This window comes from Arvicanthis niloticus, chromosome 10, assembly GCF_011762505.2.
Source record: "Arvicanthis niloticus isolate mArvNil1 chromosome 10, mArvNil1.pat.X, whole genome shotgun sequence".
Lineage (NCBI taxonomy): Eukaryota > Metazoa > Chordata > Mammalia > Rodentia > Muridae > Arvicanthis > Arvicanthis niloticus.
The window spans coordinates 6,470,547-6,494,412 of record NC_047667.1 but is presented as its reverse complement, the minus strand read 5'-3'; positions in this window follow the sequence as shown (position 1 = coordinate 6,494,412).

Genomic DNA, 23,866 nt, shown 5'->3' with positions numbered 1-23,866 from the left:
GTCAGGGAGTCCTTGCTCAAGATAAAGGTAAAGAGTGCAGTGGAAAGCACAGCTCACAACCTACTGACTGAGAGAAGCCCCAGGAGAGTTACTCAGCCACAGGCCTTAGAACAACTGCCTTGACTGCTGTAGAAAGATCAAAAGCTTTCAGAGGCAAGGGTGAAATGAAACAGCATAGCCGATGCATGTCAGCAGACAAGGCAGTTTAATGGAAAATTTTCATCAGACGCAGAGACCATCAAACAAATGAAAATACAAGATAAAATTTTCACTACATAATACATTATATCGTAGCATAATAAAGGGCTGGGTCAGTGGATACTTTGTATCAATGACTTAAACACTGGCTGCTGTTGTTTAAAGAACCTACAAGTTCATTCCTCTGGATGGCATTGTGGGCTACAAAGGCCTTATTATTATTATTATTTTCCTGTATCTAACTAAAACTAACCATTCAAAAACCATTAGCCCATATACATTATTTAAACAACTAGAACAAGGCATGAGAAAAATCTATTAGATTATCTTAACTTTTCTTCAGGTGTTAAAGTTACAAAGGGATTGAAGTGGTCCCGAGAATTTTTCTGTTTCTTATACATCTTATTGACTGTTTTAACTTTTAAAGTAAATGCAAGTATTTATGTTAATTAAATAAGTTTTGTAATTAAATTCCCCAATAAAATTTTAACTGTGAGATTCTACTGTCACCCAGGAATGGAAGATGAGCTAATGAAATAGTTCAAGGAATAATGTGCTCTAGCATGAGTACCCATTGTCCATACAAAGAGCAAGTGGGGGAGACAGAGCCTATATTCCCAGCTCGTCTCTGCCTATGGAAGGCCTTTAGTGACATATGTCCACTTCATATTAACAGGAAAAATGTTCCCTATAGGAACATAGAAAATTTTAGAAAAGTAGGACTTTCTGAATTACTCATCTCATTCTGATCATTAGATGACTGTCACATTCAGGTACAACAAAAGAATACAAAGCTTTCTATCACTTTACTGTCCCGTTTCTAAAGGCTCCTCTGTCACATAAAAGTTGGATTAAATGCACTTCTTATGTTTGTTTCAAGACACTGCATCTCTTAGAAGTGTCAGTCATAATCCTTGCCAGGCAGGCATTGGGGAGATAGTACCCTCTCACTCCTGGTACAGGTTGCAATCAAGAACAAGTTATTAGAATCAAATAACCAGATATCTGAGTCTTCCTTCTTCCATTTCTGACATAGAACAGTAATTGAAGACATTGTAAAAACCTGTGGGAGCCTGAATCCCCTCAACAGCAAAATGGGAATGCTGGGTCTTATTCTGCATCAGGCTTCAGATTGTATGAGATAAAGAATAAATGGAAACGTGCACAGTATAAGCTCACAAGACATTCTGACTGCTGCTGCATTAGATAAAGGAAAAGGTGATCTCCGTTCTATTGACAGCACAATTTGATCATGATAACAATAATTTTCCTTTGTTGTTGTTAGACAGTGATTACATTTGTCTGTTGTGACTGCTTCAAATGCCTTCAGCAGGATGCAGAGATGGCTAAGCACTGGAGAGTGCTTGCTGTCCTTAAAGAGGAACATAGCTCACATCCCTGCTCTCACATCATCTTACTTACAATTGCCTGTAAATCTAGCTCCAGGCAATCTAATGTCCTTTTCTATACTTTTATGCACAAACTAACAACTACATATTGTGTAACTTGAAGATGCACACTAGCGTTATTTTAATTTAATATGCCATATTTGGTTGATATCCCAGACAAGGCTATTTTTTGAAGGGAAAAGGGGAGGGTGTGGATCTAGGAAAGAAAGAAAGTGTTGGGGAGTGACTGGGAGAAGTGGAGGAAGGGGAAATAGTGGTTGGAAGTTGGGATGTAATATATAAGAGAAGAATAAATAAATAAATAAATAAATAAATAAATAAATAAATAAATAATCTTTTAAAATCATAAATCAATCTCTCCTCCCCCCTCTCTCTTTTTTCTCTGTCCCAGTCAAGGATAAATTTTAAGATATTATCCACTTTGTTTTGTTGAGAGATGAAGTTTCATTAGCCTAGAGCTCAACAATACATGCTTGCTCCTAGCCAATGAGCATCTCTTATCCACCTGCCCCTGCCATGCTACCACCAGTATTTCAGGGAAACACACCAGACCCATTCATTTGTACATACATTTAGGATATTACATGTAGTCATTCATAACATTTATAGGTAGGCCTTTATTTTTCTCAAAATAGAGTCATAAGTTCATGCTTGGATGGAAAGAACCCCAGGACATAGTGTACCTACTCCCTTCATTTTAGAGGTAAGAAACTGAGGCTCACAGTGGCAGTGTACTTGGCTAGATGCCCCTAGACCCTACAAAAGTGAATTGTATTTTTTACAGAAACTCACAGATGCATAAAGCAACAGCCTTTGTTCTCATCTGAGGGTTACCATCATATCTCCTGGTAGTCTCCCTGTCACTCAAAACTGTTCAAAATGAACAGTGACAATTATGTCAAAACACCTGTTTTACTCCCAGACCTAACATAGCATCTGTGCTAAACTTTCTGCATAGAAGTGTAATCTCTCCATTCTCTCTAGAGAGAGAGAGAGAGAGAAAGAAAGAGAAAGGGAGAGAGAGAGAGACACACATACATACGCACATGCTTGTGTACGTGTACAAACACACATAGAGAGAAACAGAGACAGTGAAACAGAAATTAATTCATTTTTAATGAATAATAAAACCTGGCAGCCTGGCTCCTGGGGTGATGGATCTCAGAGTTAAATTTCTCAAAATTGTAAATTTCACTGTATTTATTGTGCTCATTTTTATTTCCATCTAACTCAAACCATCTGTTTTCATCTCCTCTCTTGGGTCTGGGTTTCAGGATAACCATCTCCTTCGTCTTCCTTGCTTTCAGGTCACAGTGAAGGCCCTGGGTGTGGGATTCTGTTTTTATTTAAATTCCATGCTTCCCAGGAAAATGTATGGCTATCAACCAAGCCAAAGCATTGTCATAGATTATGGTGTGACTCAAAATTCTACAGGACAGAAGCTAGAAGAAGCTAATTGAATCTCTGGGTTTTGTATTTAGGCTTCACTTGCTGTGCTAAACTAAGACCCTTCTTTGCCTGGAGGCTTGAAGAGAAAGGAGAAGAGCTTGAAGTCTCTGAGATGGAAGTGAAACCTGAGCCATCTCCAGAGGTGCCCCTGAGATTTTCTGCATGCCCCTGTCCACTCTTTCCATTCAACATATGCTTGCTTATCTTCAGCTTCTCTGTGTTTAAATGCAGGCATGAATCTTTTGCTTGTGCTCTGTAAAATGTGACCCAGTCAGGCTTAAGGAAGGAATGTGTGCAGTCACTGAGTTTATGGTAAGAAAGATGCTGCTGATGTTATTAATATGAAGCCAAAAGAATAATTAGATTTCATCTCAAAACACTAAAGAGAGCCATGTGTCCTTAAACAGTAAGGGTAACAATTTTAATACAAACAATAGAAAAGATTTTTCCATAAGATACAAACCTGGGTTTTTGAAGGTCTGACAGCCCTAAGAAGCAAGATTTATATACCAGCTATTAATAAGCCAGTTAAACTGAGAATAGAGAAAAAGAGCTTTATTCAATGTGGTCACACTGGGAGAATAAACGAATCAGTGCAGTGATCACCTCCTTACTCCATTTTTTTGTACTGAAATGAGGCTTATGTTTAAATAGAAAGGAAAGAACATATATAAGTAAACAGTCTCTATCAAGATGTGCCCCTTCCACAATAATTGTCTGCTGTTCTAGTTCTAACTTGACAATATTTCAGAACTTGACAAGTTTTCGGAACAGTGTGAAATCCTTTCTTTAGGGAGAAGTTTTCTCTCTAACAGTAAGTTTTCTTTTCCTTGCTCTAGCCTGATGTTTCTGGGAAAATCTAACTTCTTGGTGTCCATTGCCTCAAGAGCCTGATAGCTAAATGTAAGGGCATACGTGTCTATTTAAAATATCTTCATTCCTGCAGGATAGTTACAGACCTACAAAAGGAATTATGTAGACAAGTATTACCAATTCAAATTATACAAAGTATGAAGAAGAAAAAAGAAAAGTTATACCTCTCAAGTTAGAACTCAGAAAAGAGAGCAGACTTAGAATAATGTAGAAGCCTCTATCCAGACCAGTTTTCACATGGAGTTTGGCTAATATTCATGCAGATAACCTTATCTATATTGAAATTTCACTCAAAGCATGTTGTTATATTTCTCAGGCCACTGAACAACTTTCCCAGATAGTTGTTTCCTGCAAAATAAAACATTTCTTCCTGGAGAGAACAGAGAAGTTCATAAGACACACAAAGCTTAGGAAGCTTAAGAAGTTTAAATTGCAAAACTCATGGTAAGGCGAAGGAAGTAGTAGGAATTGGCCTTGAGAGAGCAACTCCAGTGGAACCCTTAGAAGTTAGGCAGGAAGTTCAAAACCTGCAGTGTCACAAGCTGTGTGCTATGCTGGGCAGTTATCAGTGATGCAGCTGTCTGTGATTTGCTCACATTTCTATAAGTAGCTTCAAAAAAAAAAAAAAAAAAACTCCATCAACTAGATTTGAATGGAATCACTTCTTTTGTCTGTCACACATGTGGCATGTTTAGACATTACTCATAATTCCCCAGGAAATGTCTGGCAGCACCAAAATACAGATAGATGCTGTTGTGAAGTTGTTAAGAGTACTGATACTCAGAATGCAATATAATATAAAGTAAATTGGAGTTTCTTAGAGTTCTTGTTCTTATTAATAAATTAATTTTAAAACAAGTTTTAGACAGATGTATGAGGGCAAGTTTATTAGCTTTTAAAGGCAAAATGCTCCAAGGCAGACAAGCTGTGAGTAGGTGGAAGCTCTCCAGGGGAGAGGAAAGAACAAATACAAAAGGGAAAGCATCACTTGGCAAAGCCAGCATGAAGTCCAGAACATGAAGACAACACAGAAAGAAAAGCTTTAAAGAAGGGATATGGAAGCCCAAAGTGTGAGAAAAAGCATTTAACTCTGGCCAGCACCTAAAGAAAAGAGACATAAAAAACAAAAACATAACAAATAACAACAAAAACAAAAATAGTTATCTTTCAAAGTTAGAAACATGGGTGGACTCAATTGAATCTCTGATGGCTTTTTGGACTTGTCTAGGGGAGGAAATTCTGCATAAGAAAATATAGTATCTCATTAAGGCATAGTTATTCCATAGGTTTTTAGCCTGGCTCAGGGTGAACCTTCTTTTCAGGGTAGTCTCTTGCAATTTCAATGTTCTATTTTTACCCAAGTCACAGATTTCATTCTCTCAATCAGAGGAAACAGTTTTTCCTTAATGCTGCTGTGACAGTACTTCCTGTTTTATATTAATAACCAATAAATCCAGTGAGCTATTGCCCCAATAGCTAAAACTACATAGAACTAAGTATAATTTAATTGAAAAAAAGAAAATGAATTTCATAATTATTTTTACATTTTTGTAAAATATTATGTTGATTTGAAAAAAATAGCCTCCAGAGGCTCTTATATTAGGATATATGGCCAACCAGAGGTAGAACTTTTTGAAGAAATTAAGAGGTGTAACTTTGTTGGAAAAGGTGTGTCACTAGAGTTGGGCATTGAGATCTGAAGAATCTCATCTCAAGGATATTCTAGGCATCCCAGAGTCTACACCTTCATGCTGTCTGTGGGTCCAGACAGACTCTTACTTACTTCCATTATTATGTCTGCTTACTTGCTGCCAAACTTGTCTCTATGATGACTATGGACTAAACTGTAAGCTATCCCAAATTAAATGCTGTTCCTTTCTGAGAGTTGATGTCATCATGGTGTCTCTTCACAGTAATAGACCACTGACTAAGACATGAATATTTTATCTTATTGTTTGCAATTTCCTAAATGTTACAGACAATACTCATCACTCAATCAATCAAATTCATTTTTTTTCACACTCATAAAAGACAAACAAAAGTGACAAACTAAAAATTAAAAAAAATTAGGCAAAAAATACCAAAGGAAAGCAAAATATTTTAAAATATGGTCTGTTTTGTGTTGACCCACTATCCTGGGCATACTCCAGCCATGGATGTAGTTGACACCCAATGACACTCCACTGCAGAAGACTAACTTTCTCCCTCCAAGCAGATGTCAGTCTCAGATAGGCTCTCTGATAGGCATGGTAATTTGTGTTTTTCTTGCCTTATCAATAGAAGGATGTTGCCTGGTTTGAACCTATACAGGTTTCATAGGTGCTGTCACAGACCATGTGTCTGAAATAAATTGTTTCATTGGAATTGCCCATTTCCTACAGTTCTGAAAACCTTTCTGCTTCCTCTTTCACATAGATTTATGTATCTTGGGGAATGGAGTTTGATAAATACAATTCATTAAGGACTGAGTATTCTAAAGTTTCTCACTCTGACTATTATCCAGCTGTGGGTCTTTGCATTGATGCTCGAAGATTTAAGGGGAAAGCACAACAAAAACATAGTTAAGGGTTCTTAAATTCTTGCCCTGACATGTCTCAGTGGAAAATAAATTTTTGAGAAAAAAATGAGAAAAATCAATAAATATTGAATGAGTTGATCTAGGGATAATAGCTAAGTTTCATAATGCATAAATTATTTACATATACACAGATTTGAGCTACATTACATTTTTTCTATCAGGTTCCACATATTTAATGAGCAAATCTTAAGGTGCTACATTTTATTTATAAACACAGTCCTCTCTTGTCCCAGTCTTGCATGAAAGTCATCTTGATATTCAGTCTGACAGTTCAATACTCATGATGAGACTGAAATAGGATGTGTTTGATGTGCATACAAAAGTAACTGAGCCTTGGCCACTGTTCTCAAGAAGCTCAGAAATCCAAGTATGGAGAGCATAAGTCAAAGCTGGAAGGCTTTCTTAACATGTATGCGGTCCTCAGTTCAATTCTTACTCCTACACAGGAACACAGAAAATAGACATAGAAAAATTAATAAGCCAACTTCCAGTATTTTACAGTATGGAGAAAGCTAAGAGGAAATGGTTGGAAGACGTGACCAGTAGTTAGTGTTGAAGGAGACCTTTACTCTTTACTACAGTTAAATATATATTATTTGTTTACTTGAATTAGTTTTATTGATAGTTTCCTACTAAAAGATCATACTCCCCAGCTTCTGTTACAGCCGGTTGCAGCATTTCTGGAAGAAAGGGAGTACTGGAGGGAGAGTGTTATTATTTTTACACCTATAAGAGGCTACATCCCATCTTCTTCTGTAGGCATTTGCTCATTCACATGGGTGGGGGACAGAGTGTTTCTTGAGGTGAATAACCATAGTTCTGACTCGGGTCAGACGAAGCCTGCTTTATGCCACTGTGTCTCTACAGCTGCCTTAATGTATCTCTGTAAAGCATTCTTTTTTCTGAACTTTGTGGTGTTTGTCATTTTTCCTCAAGTTTATTAAGTGGGATTACTTTTCAGTATATTTAGTAATAACTTTGTTCAGCATATCACCTTGAAATAAATATGTTTATCTCCTTAGGTTTATCTGTATGCTTGCAAAGCAAACCGTTAATCTCTTTTTATTAGATAATTTCTTTATTTACATTTCAAGTGTTATCCCCTTTCCTGAATTCCTCCCTGAAAATCCCCCATCCCATCCCTCCACCCCCTGCTTCTATGTGTGTGTTCCCCTACCCACTCCTGCCTCACCTGCCCTGACATTCTCCTACATTGGGGTATTGAGCCTTCACAGGACCAGGGCCTCTCCTCTCATAAATGCCCCACAATGCCATTCTCTGCTACATATGAGGATGGAGCCATGAATCCCTTCATGTTTATACTTTGGCTGTTAGTTTAGTCCCTGGCAGCACTGTGGGGTCTGGTTGGTTGATATTGTTGTTCTTCCTATGGAGTTGCAAACCCTTTCCGCACCTTCAGACCTTTCTCTAACTCCTCCATTGAGCACCTTATTCACAGTTCAATGGCTGGCTGTGAGTATCCACTTCTATATTTGGCAGGCTCTAGCAGAGCCTTTCAGCTATATCAGGTACCTGTCAACATGCATTTTGTGGCATCCACAGTAGCATCTGGGTTTGGTGTCTGTATATGGGGTGAATCCCCATGTTGGGTAGTTTCTGGATGGCCTTTCCTTCAGACTCTGCTCCACACTTTGTCTCCATATTTTCTCTCATGAGTATTTTGTTCCCCCTTCTATGAAGGACAGAAGCATTCATACTTTGGTCTTCCTTCTTCTTGAGATTCATGTGTTCTGTGAATTGTATCTTGGGTGTTCTGAGCTGTTGGATTAATATCCACTTATCAGGAAGTACATACCAAGTGCTTTCTTTTGTGACTGGGTTACCTCACTCAGGATAATATTTTCTAGTTCCATCCATTTGCCTAAGAATTTCATAAAGTCATTGTTTTTTATAGATGAGTAGTACTCCATTGTGTAAGTGTACCATATTTTCTGTATGCATTCCTCTGTTGAAGGACATATGAGTTCTTTCAAGCTTCTGGCTGTTATAAATAAGGCTGCTATGAACATGGTGGAACATGTGTCATTGTTATATGTTGGAGCATCTTCTGGGTATATGCTCAGGAGTGGTATCACTGGGTCCTTAGTTAATGCTATGTCCAATTTTCTGAGGAACTGCCAGACTGATTTCCAGAGTGGTTGTACCAGCTCGCAATCCCAGCAACAATGGACAAGTGTTCCTCTTTACCTACATCTTTGCCAGCATCTGCTGTTACCTGAGTTATTGATCTTAGCGATTCTGACTGATGTGAGGTAGAATTTCAGGGTTGTTTTAATTTGAATTTCTCTAATGACTAAAGATGTTAAACATTTATTTCGGTGCTTCTGGCCATTCAATATTCCCCAGTTGAGAATTCTTTATTTAGATCTGTTCCCTATTTTTAATGAGGTTATTAAATTCTCTGGAGTCTAACTTCTTGAATTTATTACACATGTTGGATTTTAGCCCTGCATAGGCTGTAGGATTGATAAAAATCTTTTCCCAATTTGTTGGTTGCAATTTTGTTCTATTGACAGTGTCCTTTGCTTTACAGAAGCTTTGTAATTTTATGAGGTCCCATTTGTTTATTGTTGATCTTAGAGCATAACTCAGTGGTGTTCTGTTAAAGAATTTTCCACTCTACTCATGTGTTTGAAGCTCTTCCCCAATTTCTCTTCTATTAGATTCAGTTTATCTGGTTATATGTGGAGGCCCTTGATCCACTTGGACTTGAGCTTTGTACAGGGAGATAAGAATGAATAGATTTTAATTCTACTACATATTTACTGCCAGTTGAACCAGCACCATTTGTTGAAAATGCTGTTTTTTATCCACTGGATAGTTGTAGCTCCTTTGTCAAATATCAAGAGACCATAGGTGGATGGTATCATTTCTGGGTCTTCAGTTCCTTTCCATTTACCTACCTGCTTGTCTCTGTAGCAATACCATACAATTTTTATCACTATTGCCCTGTAGTACAGCTTGCGGTCAGGGATAGTGATTCCATCAGATTTTCTTTTATTATTGAGAAGTGTTTTCACTATCCTGGGAATTTTTTGTTATTCCAAATAAATTTGAGAACTGATCTTATTAACTCTATGAAGAATTGAGTTGGAATTTTGTTGGGATTGCATTGAATATGTAGATTGCTTTCGGTAAGATGACCATTTTTACTATATTAATCATGCCAATCCATTTTCTGAGATCTTCATTTATTTCTTTCTTCAGAGACTTGAAGATTTTGTCATAAAGATCTTTCACTTGCTTGATTAGAGTCACATCAAGATGGTTTATATTATTTGTGACTATCGTAAGGGGTGCCATTTCCCTAATTTCTTTCTCAGCCTGTTTATCCTTTAAGTAGAAGAATGCTACTAATTTTTTTTGAGTTAATTTTATATTCAGCCACTTTGCTGAAGTTTTTATCAGGTTTAGGAGTTCTCTGGTGTGGAATATCTGGGGCTCCTTAAATATAATATAATATCATCAGCAAATACTTATATTTTGACTTCTTCCTTTCTAATTTGTATCCCTTTGACCTTTTTTGTTTGTTTGTTTGTTTAATTACTCTGTCTAGTACTTCAAGCAATATATTGAATAGGTAGGGAGAGAGGGGGCATTCTGGTCTAGTCCCTAATTTTAGTGAGACTGCTTTAAATTTCTCTTCATTCTGTTGATGTTGGCTGCTGGTGTTCTATATATTGCTTTTACTATGTTTAGTTATGGGCCTTGGATTTCTGATTTTCCAATGATTTTCCATGAAAAATGTTTTGAATTTTGTCAAATGCTTAGCCAGACTAACAAGAGGGAACAGAGACATTATCTAAAAGAAATAGCAGTACTTATTAAAAGTCTCCCAACCAAAAAAAAGCCATGACCATATGACTTTATGCAGAATTCTATTAGGCCTTCAAAGAAGACTTAGTACCAATACTCTTTAAACTATTCCACAAAGGAGTAACTGAAAGAACACTACCCAATTCATTCTATGAAGCCACTATTACACTTATACCTAAACCATACAAAGGTCCATCAAAGAAAGAGAACTTCAGACCCATTTCTTTTATGAATATTGATGCAAAAACACTCAGTATAATTCTCACAAACCGAGTCCAAGAACACATCTAAACGATTATCCATCATGATCAAGTAGGCTTCATCCCAGGGATGAAAGGATGCTCCAATATATGAAAATCCAACAACAACATAATCCACTATATAAACAAATTCAAACAAACAAACAAAAAAACCCCACATGATCATTTCATTAGATGCTGAGAGAGCAGTTACTTTTTTATTTATAATTCTCAGTTGTAAAATAGGACAAAGTTTTAAGATGAAATATTGAGAAACATAATGGTGGCTCTAGTTAAGACTGAGTTATTGACAATCATTCTTAATGTCAGTTATTCTCCTAATAGTATTATATCCATTTCTGCCTGGTCTGAACTAATTTAGAGGAATATATTTGAAAATAAAATTGATCAAAGTGTCTATATAAAGTAGATGTGTGGAAGAAGAAATGAAGTGGTGGCCTAGTGGGTAATAGTGTTGGCTGTGACCTGAGTTCAAATATCCTGTATATATGAGCCAGGTATGCATGAGCATGATCCCATAACACCAGTATGATGAGAAGCAGAAAAAATAGAATTTTTGGGAATTCCTGGCTCCCAGTCCAGTACCCGGTTCAGTGATAGACCTTGACTCAAGAGAATAATATGCAGAGCAATAGATCAGGATACCTGATATTCTCCTCTATTTTCTGTGAATAAAATGTATGTATATACCAAACTCATGTATTACATGGGTACACATATTTGAACACACATGCACACACACTTACCCACACACATGCACAAATAGATAGCTGTTCAAATTTCCATCTGGTTCCAACAGCTCTGTAGAAATTAATTTATTTCAATTTCACTTAAATGCAATCAGGTAAAAGAATCTAGTATGTTCTAAATTCACTCTAAGGTTCCACTGTAATGCTTAATGTTCTTTGCCTGGTCAGGTTACTGAAGGGTCTTAAGATGGCTGCTTAGCAGCTCTTTTTTCACGACCAACCTATAACAACTTTCTCAAAAATTTGTCTGTATCTTCTTAAGGATTGGCTTCTTTTTATTTATTTTTATTTAAGTTTTTAAAATTTTAACTTATTCACTTTATATGCTACTCGCTCGCTGCCCCTTCTCTGTCAACCTCTCCCTGTCACCCCCCTTTCAAAATCCTTCTCATATATTCCCTCTCTTTCTCCTCTGAGCAGATGGGGAACCCTTGGGTATTCATACCACCCTGGCACTTCAAATATCTGCATGGCTAGGTGCTTATTCTCCCACTGAGGTCAGACAAAGCAGCCCAGCTAGAAGTATATATCCCACATATGTAGAATTAAATATTAATTAATAAATCCAAGCAGCAGGTTCATTACCCACATCAGTGCTTTATGTTCCTGAATGAAACTCACACACCACCTTAATATTGTAATATGTGTTAAACAGCACAATGGGTCAGCCACTGCCTAACTTCCATTTGGCTAATCCCAAGTTATTTCTTACCAGTTCTATGTTCTATCTTGGCTTTCTTGGACCCAGGTGAGATGAGGTTCTGGGCACATGTTGTCTTGGCTCCTTCACATGTTGTTGTTGTTAGTTTTGGGTTTTTTTTTTTTTTTTTTTTTTTTTTTTTTTGGCTTTCAGTCACTATTCTCAGGCATAGCACGTCTCCTCTCCTCCACATTCTCCTGGCATGGTGGATCTCCTTTATCTTCTCCTTCCAATCCCGACAGCAGGAATTCTAAAATCATGCATCTGTCTGTATTACCCAGCTACTACATGTTGGCATCTTTATTTACCAATCAGAAACAACAGAAGCAATGTACAGACACTCTGCAGACAGTTCTCTGGGGAAGAAAATTAGCATTCATAATACAAGCAGCTACACATGTAACAACTTTTGGGATAGCCCCCATTTCAGTTTTTCAGGACCAACACGAAGACCAAGCTGCATATCTACTACATATGTCTGGGGAAGCCTATGTCCAGCCCTTTCATGTTCTTTGGTTGGTGGTTTAGGCTATGAGAGCCCCAAGGGTCCAGGTAACTTGATTCTGTTGGTCTTGTATAGTTCTTATTCCCTTTGGGCCTGGAATCCTAACTCCTATTCTTCCATAAGAGTTCACAAGATCCCTCCACTGTTTGGCTGTGGGTGTCTATATCTGTCTGAGTCAGCTGAAAAGTGAAGCTTCTCAGAGGACAGCATATTCCTATCTGTAAGCATAACAGAGTATCATTAATAGTGTCAGGGATTGGTGCTTGCCCTTGGGATGGGTCTCAAATTGGACCTGTTTTGGTTAACGTTTCCCTCAGTCTCTGTTCTATCTCCCATGCCTGCATTTCTTGTAAACAAGATAAATTTGGGGTTGAAAGTTTTGTGTATGGATTGGTGTCTCTATCACTTCACTGGGGTTCTTGCCTGGCTACAAGATATGGCATCTTCAGTCTCCATATCCGTAAGTTAGTGAGTCTCAGCTAAGGTCACCATGATTTATTCATATCCAAAGTCACTGTCTTGTCCTAGAGATGTACTTCCTCACCCCTGTCAGTTACAGATTTCCATTCATTTTCATGACCATTTAGCCATCTGTCCCATCCTTCTCCACACCTGAGAATATACCAAAAGCTGCTACAACATCCCACAAAGACACTTGCTCAACTATGTTCATAACAGCTTTATTCCTAATAGCCAGAAACTGGAAATAACCTAGATGTCCCTTAACTGACGAATGTATAAAGAAATGTGGTACATTGACACAATGGAATACTATTCATCTATTAAAAAACAGAGACATTATGAACTTTGCAGGCAAAGTTCATGGAACTTGACAATATCATCCTGAGTGAGGTAACCCAAACCCATAAGGACATTCATGGTACTCTCTTATAAGTAGATATTAGCCATAAAATTTGCATATTATCCTACATTCAATAGACCCAAACTAGCTAAACAAGAAAGAAAGCACAAGAGAGGATGCTTGAATCTAACTTAGAAAGGGAAATAAAATAGTAATAAGAGGAAGACAGAGGGAGACAACTTGAAGAGAGTGGATAGAAATGCAAATGGGGGTGTTCAGGATCAAGGATGGGCTTCTTGGGTCAATGCCAGGGATCATGGCCAATCTTGCTGTGACATAGAAGGTATAGCTTTCTTCCTGTCCTTGGCATATGGTTTTGGTCCAGGTTCTGCCTCATTTTTTTCTACATTTGCATCTGGACTTTCACAAAAGTAAAGTTCTTCAACTCAAAAATTCATATTCATCTTTTTAAAATGATAAGTGAAATGTCACACAAACTCTAGAATTTTGTTGCTTTTACTTTGAGCTTTCCTTTTCTTTTTTTTTTCCCTTTTTTAGTTTTTTTTTAATTAATTTTTATTGGATATTTTATTTACATTTCAGATGTTATCCTCTTTCCCCATTCCCCTCTACCCAGAAACCCCCTATCTCATCCTCCAACCTCCTACTTCTATAAGGATGTGCCCCAACCCACACACTCCCAGTTCCCCACCCATAAATTCCCCCACACTGGGGCATCCAGCCTTCATGGGACCAAGAACTTCCTCTCCCACCTTTGCCTGACAAGGCCAGCCTCCCCTATATCTACAGGTGGAGTCATGGGTCTCTCCCTATGTGCTCCCAGGCTGGTGGTTTAGACCCTGGGAGCTCTGGTTGGTTGGTATTGTTGCTCTTCCCATGGGGTCACAAACCCCTTCAGCTCCTTCTGTCTTCTCTGTAACTCCTCCATTAGAAAACCTACCTCACAATAGTCAAAATGGCTAAGATCAAAAACTCAGGTTATAGCAGATGCTGGCAAAGATGTGGAGAAAGAGGAATGGTCCTCCATTCTTGGTGGAATTGCAAGCTGATACAACCACTCTGGAAATCAGTCTGGTGGTTCCTCAAAAAAATTATATATAACATTACCTGTGGACCCAGCTCTACCACTCCTGGACATATACCCAGAAGATGCTCTAACATATAACAAAGACACATGATCCACTATGTTCATAGCTTCCTTATTTATAATAGCCAGAAGCTGGAAAAAAAAAAAAAAACAGATGTCCTTCAACAGAGGAATGGATACAGAAAAGGTGGTACAATTACACAATGGATTATTACTCAGCTATTAAAAGGAATGAATACAAGAAATTCTTAGGCAAATTGATGGAACTAAAAAATATTATTCTCAGTGAGGTAATACAATCACAAAATAACACAAATAATATGTACTCCCTGATAATTGGATATTAGCCCCAAAGCTCTCAATATTCAAGATAAAAGTCACAAACCACATCAAGCTCATGAAGAAGGAAGACCAAAGTCTGAGTGTTCAGTCCCTCTTAGACGGAGCAACAGAATACTCATGTAAGTAAATATGGAGACAAAATGTGGGAAAGAAATTGAAGGAGGGGCCATCTGCAGACTGCTTCACCTGAGTATCCATCCCATGTACAGTCACCAAGGTAGACACTGATGTGGATGTCAGGAAGTGCATGCTGACAGGAGGCTGATCTAGCTTTTTCCTTAGAGGTCTGCCATAGCCTGACATATACAGATGCTCAGAGCTTTCCTTTTCTAGCATTTCACCTCATTTAAGACTGTAGCATTTTATCTTATTTCTACTGCTAAGTATTGTCTAGTCAGCTGTCCTCTCTCTCACTCTGTCTTTAAATGCCTTGCATTTCTTCATTCTCTCTGATTAGATGCTAAGTTTGTAATCTTAATTCTGTTTCCAAAATGCAGAGGTGGGCATAGTGACTTTGGTCATCATCAACAAAATTTGCATTTTATAAAAGCTGTCATTTCTGAAACTGAGGACAGGATTGTTCTGCTCCCTAGTTTATGTTATTTCTTTCTAAGGTTTTGGAAGATTCAGTATCTTCCTTCAGGCCTATTATTCATTGTAAAGTCTTCATGAATAAAAGTTCCTTGCCTATACACTTGAATGTCATTGTACTAGTGTGAATGAGAAATTACCCTTAGCAATCTTCATTTCTCAGCTATAGGCAATATTTGTGGAGGTAAAGGGGATAGTGTCTTGCTGTAAAAAGTGAATCATTGATGGTGAGCTTTGAGATTCCAAAGCTCTCCCTGATCCTGCTTTCTTTTATTTCTCTTTTTTGCTTGTGGTTCAATATAGGATCTCACCTTTCTGGTCCTGCCATCATGCCTGGTGCTCACTGTCATGTCTCTTTGCCATGATGAACTTTTATCCTTTAGGAACTATAAATGAAAATAAACATCATATTCTGTAAGTTGCATTTGGTGATGGTGTTTTATTATAGCAATAGAAAAATAACCAATACATTCATTAGTGCTGAAGTACTTGTAAGAACCAAATGTGAGAAATTCATGTCTCCATTTGAATTTAGAATTCACTGCCCCAGGAAGCATTCTGGGAAGAGTACATTATTTCTTACTCTGAGGACACTGGATTAACATTCAGAAGAGGAAGGTAGGGGCTGATTAACATTCCTCAGACCACAGGGAAGGGAACTTATCTGTGGGTGGGGAAGGCCCAGAGCACAGAGACACATTCCAGGAACAAAATAAACCTGGGCAAATGGAAGACACTCATTGTCATAAAAGTAATGTGCGAATCTTAGTCACCTAACCTAAGAAGGTCAGCCTTTGTGGTCCTTTGTGGTTGCCCTCATAAGCTCTGTATAAGAACTGCTCCTAGGTTTTGTTCAGGGTTCTCTTGCCTACATGCAGGAAAGCCCCAGTGCACCAGAAACATTAAACCTCATGTTGTTGCAGGGAATCCTTTGCCTGTATGTGTCTCTGGGGGAGCATGTCCCTGGTTTTGGATCCTAGATTCTAACAGTAACAAATCTACATTTTGCTAAAATAACTTAATTTTATTCTACTATTTCTATGGTGTAATTAACATCCTCAGACTCATGGAAAAGGTTTAAACATGACTTTCATTTCCAAAACAAGACAAGAAAATCTATTTTCATCACAACTCAGCTAAGTATGCTTCATGTTAACAAGAAATTTTCTATTCACAACCTCTTTTGCTTTCTAATTCTATGGCGACTCTGTGAAATAAGCAAGATGCCAGGTTACTGAGCCCATGCTCATTGCAGCTTCAGTAACTCCTGCAGCTTTGGATCGTTTCTTTTGTCTCAGGAATGGTCTTGATCTCATGTGACTCCTATGCCTCTCAGGAAGCCAGCTTTCAGAATTTCTCTCCTTTTATAAGCTGTGGATTTCATGGTCTTACTGTAAGGCCCCCCACGAATGGAGTTCCTCACCCACCCAAGGGGGGGGGGGGCAAAGCAGGAAGACACATTCCTGACCATAAAAAAATACAAGCCATCTAGGTGGGGCTGTGACTGGAGGAAGTAAGAAATAATTTGTAATGACAGTATAGGGACAGTGACTTGGTAAGACTACATTTTTGAGAAAAAATGATTGTACTGAGTAATTTCCATGGCTAGTAACCTTTCAGGATGGGTTTCTCTGGAATGTTTCACTATTCTTATGTTATGTATCCTTGGCAACCCCTCACCCCCTCCTCACTCCCCTGGTTTGTGGTTTTTTTCTTTAAAAGACCCCTTATCCCACCACTTGAGTCCAAACCTTGCTCTTGAGAGAGAGCTTGTGGTTTGACCACCGGCCAACTTCCCTAATAAAGCCTCTGCTGATTGCATCCAGGTATGGTTTCTTGTGATCTTTAGGTGGTCATGATTTTCTGAGACTTGAGGAAGGGTCTCCCGAGTATGGGGGTCTTCAATCTTATTTATTTTTTCTTGTGGATAGCTAGTTTCCTAGGACCCAGAGCGCAGAACAAGCTGATCTGCACTCTTGACTCCATGTGTGGAAAGTTTAAAAATTTTTAACTCTTTCATTACTTCCTGAAGTAAAGAGCACATGTAGACTTTGTTTTTACTTCCTATACTTATAAATATCAGACTGAAACCAGTGAGTTGTCTGAGACAAAAAATCTCCACTGACAAGGGAAACCCAGCCAATTGTTTGTTTTATAAATTTAGTAAACTAAAGTCATTTTGAACTTTCTGTTTCCCCTTCTCACTTCTTTCTTTATTTCTCTTTCTCTTTGTCTCTTTGTCTCTCTGTCTCTCTCCCTTTCTCTTTCTTTATAGGGTCTCACTGTGTAACCCAGGCTGTCTTCAAACTCACAGATATCTCTCTACACCTGCATTCAAAGTGGCATGATTAAAATTTAAGGGGTAAAGAAGTCATTCTTGTCATAATGACCTAAAACAGGCCCAGTTTGTTTTATGCAATAAAAATGGGGAGATGTAGAGAGCTTTGGGGACTGCCTGGCAGGAATCTGACATTGGCCAAGGACAATGAAGTGAATTGCAGGCAGAAATCTGATTTTAGGCTGGAACAAAGAAGAAATTTTAGGCAGAAATCTAAATCCTAGGCTAGAATAAAGAAGAAATTTCTGGCAGAAATCTAAATCCTAGGCTAGAACAAAGAAGTAATTACAGGCAGGAATCTAAATCTTAAGCTATAACAAAGAAGTAGGCTTGAGGCATTTAAGTGACTTTTAGCTAGGACAGGGAAGTAGGCTCAGATATTTTAATTATCCTGATAAGCCCTTAGAAATAGTGATCACAGGAGTGATCACAGGAATCTGTTTATTGTCCTGTTTGTTCTTTGACTTTCTGGGTTTATTGTCTTGTTTGTTCCTTGACTATTTGCATCTATGGAATTGCTAGTTCCTCAAGCTAGACCTGACCTTAATACTAGCATGTTATTTAGACACGATAAAAGCAAAAAAGGAGAAGAAGGGAAGGGATAGCATTTTAATGAGTGGGATGGGGAAAGGGGAAATGTAAATAAATAAAACATTGAATTAAAACATAAAAAACAATAAATAAAATGAAGGAAGATATAGGGTTTTAAAAAATAATATGCCTGTATGATCAGCTTATTTCATATTTTCAAATGACAGATTTTTTAAAAGAAAAAAAATATTTTATGTCACATGATATTTTTAATTTACGTGTGTTTTGTGAACACTTATGTATAAGTTTTTGCATCTCTGTGCAGTTTGTGTGGTATTCATGGAGTTATGTGCATATTCATACGGAGGCCCAAAGTTGGTGCCTTCCTCAGTAGACATCTATTTTACTTACTGAGGCAGGTTATCCCTCCAAATACAGATCTCACCAATTCTGCCTATTCCAGGAAGCAAGCTTATCCTGCAATTCTTCTTCTCTGAACTGCAAGTGCTTGGGATTATAGTTGGCTACCACACATGCTTGGTTTTCATGTTGAGCTTCGTCTTCACTCCTGTGTAGCAAAAATATGATTCACTGATCCATCTCTCCAGTCTGCCCTGTTCATCTTATAAGAAACTTATATTCATTTTCATACATGAAAAAACAAACAAACATGGATTATTATTTATTTCTGTCACATCTAGGGCTGTTTACACAACTCACTAACTATTTACACAACGCACTAGCAGAATTATGTAGTCCAAGGAGAAACTAAACATTTTACCAAACAAGAATATTTACTAGTTACCTTGTTCAAATCTATATTATAGTTGATGGATATTTTTACCACCTCCTGACTATCAGGAGCAATCTTGATAAATAATGTTTGTATTGCTTTATAATTTAAAATTTTTTCTTAAGATTTCTCACCTTTTTAGTTACTCATAAAAACTCAGTCTAGTAACACTCACACATATTTCAGTTAAGATGCCCTCAGTACCCAAAGAGGGCTGAGTCAAATATAAGGGGTTTTTTTTGTTTGTTTGTTTTGTTTTGTTTGTTTTTGTTTTTCAAGACAGGGTTTCTCTGTGTAGCCCTGGCTGTCCTGGAACTCACTCTGTATACCAGGCTGGCCTCGAACTCAGAAAAAAATATAAGTTTTCTAATACCAAATACTGTGTGTGTGTGTGTGTGTGTGTGTGTGTGTGTGTGTGTGTGTGTCTTTGATTTGATGTTTCTGCTGACTGGAGCAAAAAGTCACTAGAAACTGGTGATTCTGTATGCCAGTAGTTTCTGTCTGTGAGGCTGTTATACAGATCACATCAGCATGTGAGTTTGAGTGGGTTGACTGTGCAAGGTCTATACACTAGTCTATAGGTGTCTACAACTGGCTTAGACCAAGAGAGACCAAGCAAGAGTCAGTCACTTGTACAATTGATATATGTAGACTGGACATCTGAACTCCAGAGGTTCAGGTTAAAGCACACACAAGTTGCTCCTGGCTTCTCAGTCCTTTAACTTACCACACCAACTTTCCACATTCCAGGGTTTTGAACTTGAACTAAACCAAGATGGTAGAATCACATCATTTGCACTTGAACCAACCTGGGAATGTCTCAGCTGCCAGTGTTTAAGCTTATGTTCCTAATAAGTGGTCATTTGCCAAGGACCAGCCTCAGATTGGAGAGGGGTTCTGAGAGAATGGGTATCTAGGTGCAGCAAAAACAAATTACTCTAAGTCAAATCATGGGTCAAAGCTAATAGCCTATGTTCTGCTCAAGACAGATTTTCAGACTATTTTCTCTCTGTTATGCTTTCTCTGGAGATCTTCAAACAGTTCTCTCTCTCTCTATTTTCTGCCCAATACAGTTTTCTATAACAGTTCTCTCTTGCTGTTCTAAAAAACTTTCTGAATAGGTGATATATTAGAAGTCATAAGCCTAACCTTTTGTTTCACATATTAATCCAGGCTACCTTTTGATTTTCCTATGAATCAGTATCCCATGATCCCAGCAATTTGATTCTTAGAAGAGACCAAGCATATATTTTTTTTATTTTTAACATTTCAAAAATAATTCAGAGATATCTCTGCCTTTGTTAAAGACAGACAAGAAACAAACTGGCCCAAACAGGAGCAGACATCCCCTGTTCAGGTGCAGGCCAAACCAATCACAAGAACAGTTGAGTAGCTCTCCAGCCTGTGGAACTGCTTCATACGTTAGATTTGGTCCCCAAAGACCTAATACTTTGCTTCCTCACATCATGACCTACCAGTCTTCTCTCCCACTCTTATGTGTTCACCCTCAAGTAAGGTGCACTTTCACAGGACATACCAGTCAGAAGAACAAGTGAGTGACCTGCCTGCCTTGAACTGACCTAATCCCTAGATTTAGTTCCCGAACACTCTAGATTTAGTTCCTAAAGACTCATGAAAGTGTTCCCTCTCTCACCGCTAACTATGCTACCACACCTCAGCTCCAAACTTCTCTGAATGACCCCACTCTCTAGCTTCAGTTCTGAAAAACCCATTCCATTACCAGATTTAATCCCACCCAATCACTGATAGGGTAACCCGCCACCACAAATATTGTATCAAGTGGCATGGAAGTATGTCCCTGTTTTCTTAGTTGTTAATTGCTGTGTCACACTGTTAGGTTCCAGCACCATATGTTGACATTTGTTTCTTCTTCACCTGTTTAAGGCACCCTCTGATAGGTATTAATAAAGATCTGATGGCCAATACCTGAAACAGAACATAGGGTGGAACTTCCAGAAAGAGATAAGGATTCTGGGAGAAGAATTGAAAAGCTGCAGATTTGTCTAGCAGATGTGGAAGTGGTTTAACAATTCAGAGGGAGTACAGAGGTAGACCTGGCCATGGGGCAGGAGTTAGGAAAGAATTAGTTGGTTTAGAGTAGTTGAGAGGGAGATCAAGCTAAAGGTCTAACTTTTAAAATACATAAGAGTCTCTATTTTTTTTTTTTTACTTAAACTGCTGGCTGGTCCATGAAATTCATATTATGCACCACCAGTCGTTCCTGCTACTATGAGCCTGAGCCCCAATTCAGGCAGACTTCTGCTTCTCAGGAAGCAAGGAATGCCAGTCAGAAGAACAGCTGCCCAGGTGCAAGCAAGAATAAAATTGGAAAGGAAGAATTCAAAGTATTGCTATTTGCTTATATGATAGAACATAAGGAAGCCTATAAACGCTATTACAGAACTCATACAGCTGATAAACCCATTCAGCTAAGTGGCTGGTTACAAAATTAGCTAAAAAACAAAACAAAACAACAAGAAAAACAAATCAGTAGCCCTCCTATACACAAATGTTAAATGGGCTAAGAAATAAGAAAAACAACATTCTTCACTATAGCAACGAATATTATAATATATCTTGGGGGCACTGTAACCAAGCAAGTGGAAGACCTGTATGATTCAGAACTTCAAATCTTTGAAGAAGATATCAGGAAATGGAAAGATCTACATGCTCATGGATTGATAAGATTAACAATAAATATTATCTACCTACAAGAAGTAATTTATACATTCAATACAAGCCCCACTAAAATGTCAACATAATTCTTTATAGATCTTGAAAGAACAATAATTAATTTCATATGGAAAAACAAAAAAAACTAGGATATCTAAAATAATCCTGTATAATAAAAGGACTTTCAGAGACATCACCATCCCTGATTTCAAGCTGTACTGCAGAGCTGTAGAAACAAAAATTGCATGGTGTTTCTAAAAAATCAGACAAGGTAATCAATGGAATTGAATAGAAGTCACAGACATAAATCTACGTACCTATGGACACCTGATTTAACCTTTTATATATTATTTAAAAATAAACTATACAATGGAAAAAGGAAACATTTTTAACAAATGCTGGTGGTTTAACCGGATGTAGGCACGTAAAAGAGTGCAAATAGATTCATACCTTTCACCCTACAAAAACTCAAGTCTAAGTGAATCAAAAACCTCAACATAAAATCAGATCAAATGAACCTGATAGAATTGCTGGGGGAAATGGAATAGCTTTCAACACATTGGAACAAGAGAAAACTTCCTGTACAGAACAGTAATGAACTGGCTGGTTTTGTGTGTCAACTTGACACAAGCTGAAGTTATCACAGAAAAAGGAGTCTTCCTTAAAGAAATGCTTCCATGAGATCCAACTGTAAGATAATTCCTCAATTAGGGATTAAGAGTGGGAGGGCCCATGGTGGGTGGTGCCTTCTCTGGCCTGGTAGTCCTGAGTTCTATAAGAAAGGAAGCTGACCAAACCAGGGGAAGCAAGCCAGTAAGTAACATTCCTCCCTGGCCTCTGCAGCACATCTTGCCTCCAGGTTCCTGTCCTATTTGGATTCCTGTCCTGACTTCCTTTGGTGATGAACAGCTGTTATGCCCAGGTCTTGGGATTTCCAAGAGATCTCAAAGAATTGCTATATCTGCTGTAGAAATACATAAGAGCCCTTTATTTTAAACCCAGGTTTGGACGGCAAATTGTACAAAGCAAAGTTGCATCCCATGTCTAGGAGTCTAGGGGATATATACAAGTGGGTTACATAGGGGGAGGGATGCAGTGGATAAGGGAAACTATAATGTTTTTACAAACCAGTTGCAGTTGCCTGGGAACACTTAATTGGCATGATTTCTCTCTAAGGATGTATGATTTTTGCTTTTCCCAAGGCCATAAACCACCTGTGTTGGGGAGTGTTTGGCTATCCATCAGAGAGGGTGCTAGCTTCAGGCTGCATAAAGACTGAAGGCTGTGGTGCATTTGTTTATCTGTTCTCAGGCTGAAACCATCATTCCCAAGATGTGAATCTTATTGGAATGAGGATTTGTAGCCTTTGGCGCTGGTAGCTGCATCTTTTGGGGGAGTTGGGTGGCTGGAAGGAATGTGGGGGCTTCTCTGTGCATGGAGCTGGGGCGAGGGGCAAGTGCTGTGGTGAGCGTCAGCTGCTAGGCTCCTGGGGAAGTGCTGAAACCTGCACTAGAGGCTCAGCTTGGCTTCTTCACAGCAACATAGAAGTGTAGGCTAAATAAGCCCTTTCTTCTCTTACTTTTTTCTTAGTTGTGTTGTTTTGTGCAGGACTACAAACCCTGACTAAGACAACCAATAACACAGCCAGTAAGATCTCTCTTGGAAGGAGAAATAGAATAGATACTCCTGTTGGACTGGAGATATGTGAGGTTGGAAACAGAAGAGATCAGGAGAAAAAAATATTAGAATAAATGACTGGTATTGGTGCTTTTTTGGGGAGCAATGTGGAAAACTAATGCAATGTATATTCCATGGAATCTATGAGAGAAGCCCTATCAAAGACTCCTTCCTGGTAATGGGAGAACTGGCCATCTTCTGTAACCAGGCAAAGACTCAAGTGGAGGAATTGGGAAACAAATCTTCTGACCTATAGATATTGCTGCTTGCAAAGTGTTATGGAACTGGAGAGTAGCAGAATTGTCATCAAAGTAATCATGGAGACTTCATCCAGAAAAAGATGGGAGCAGATGACAAGTCACACCACCAAATACTAGACACAACTAAGAATCCTGTGAAGAAGAGGGAGTGAGATTGTGAGGTACTACAAGT